This window comes from Atta colombica, unplaced genomic scaffold (genome assembly GCF_001594045.1).
Source record: "Atta colombica isolate Treedump-2 unplaced genomic scaffold, Acol1.0 scaffold61, whole genome shotgun sequence".
NCBI classification, from domain to species: domain Eukaryota; kingdom Metazoa; phylum Arthropoda; class Insecta; order Hymenoptera; family Formicidae; genus Atta; species Atta colombica.
The window spans coordinates 203,111-204,329 of NW_017259552.1; positions in this window are offsets into that span (position 1 = coordinate 203,111).

Consider the following 1,219-nt stretch of genomic DNA (forward strand, 5'->3'; position numbering starts at 1 on the left):
TATTTAATATATATTTATATTGCAATATAATAAATATATTTTCTGATTTCTTTGTCAACATTTCATAATTCATTCATTTCCTATAACTTTAGCTTTGCATAATTCTTCAATTCATACGCGAGAATTTTTTCGCTTTCCCGTTTCTTCCTTTTTATCAAATACAACTTTATTGAATGAAAATTTGTTCGATATGAGGATACGTAATGATAGAAGAATGTTTATAGTTTCTATTTTCATACTTACATCGCTTTGAACTTGGAAAATCATTCCAGGACAATAAATTTACCTTAGGTGCGCACAATTCATCCATTTTCCTCTACATATAAAAAAAGCATATATTATATAAAAGAAAACATCAGTCTTGTAAATATCTAAACGATATTTTTTTAAATATATCTTCAATACATTCTAGAAAAGATATCTAGAAGTTATCTAAAATATATCTATAAAGATTTTGTTGACGATATCTTTGTAGAATTTCTAAAAGATATATCTATAGAAACTTAAGAAGTCTTGAAAAATATTATTACGTCATTTAGATATTTTCTGTAATTTCTGAAGTATAACCTCTAACGTAAGTGATAACTATGATAAGAAAGAGGCACTTTCGACTATTTGTAATGTTAACTCCAAGATCACTGTTTGTTGTTGAATTACGATTATATATAAGCGCGCACCATCCAGACGAAATAGCACCAGCAAAATTTCCGGGAACACTAAGTGCCCGCATTGAAAATCGACGATGCTCAAGCTGAAACCTCGAAAAACCTTAAACTTATAAGTGGATTTGTATTTTCTTTTTTTCGTTTTTGTTCTTTCAAATTAAGTGGTGAGGAAATTGTAGTTTGTAATCGCTGCCACTAACTGTAGAAAGCGCTGCTAGAGTATTTTCTTTTCTTCCCGAATGGTGTTGTGAGATGGCGTGTTGAGCGTAAAAAGAGCGGGAGATTTTCCCCCTTGTATTACAATAGCGATTGATACATTATATGGAAATATATGCATAGACATATTCTGTCTATTTATTTTTTGCGGTATATCTTCCGATGCGTGCAAAAACATTACAATAATAAATAAATTATATTTTTGTTCAAAGACACTTGATGGCGTGATAAAGCTTTCACATTGATATGCTTTGTTAAAAAGCGAGAATCCTAGGTGTCAACCTAAAGATGCTTACAAGTTAACCATTGACTATATTGAGTCTCGGTATTATCAAAAA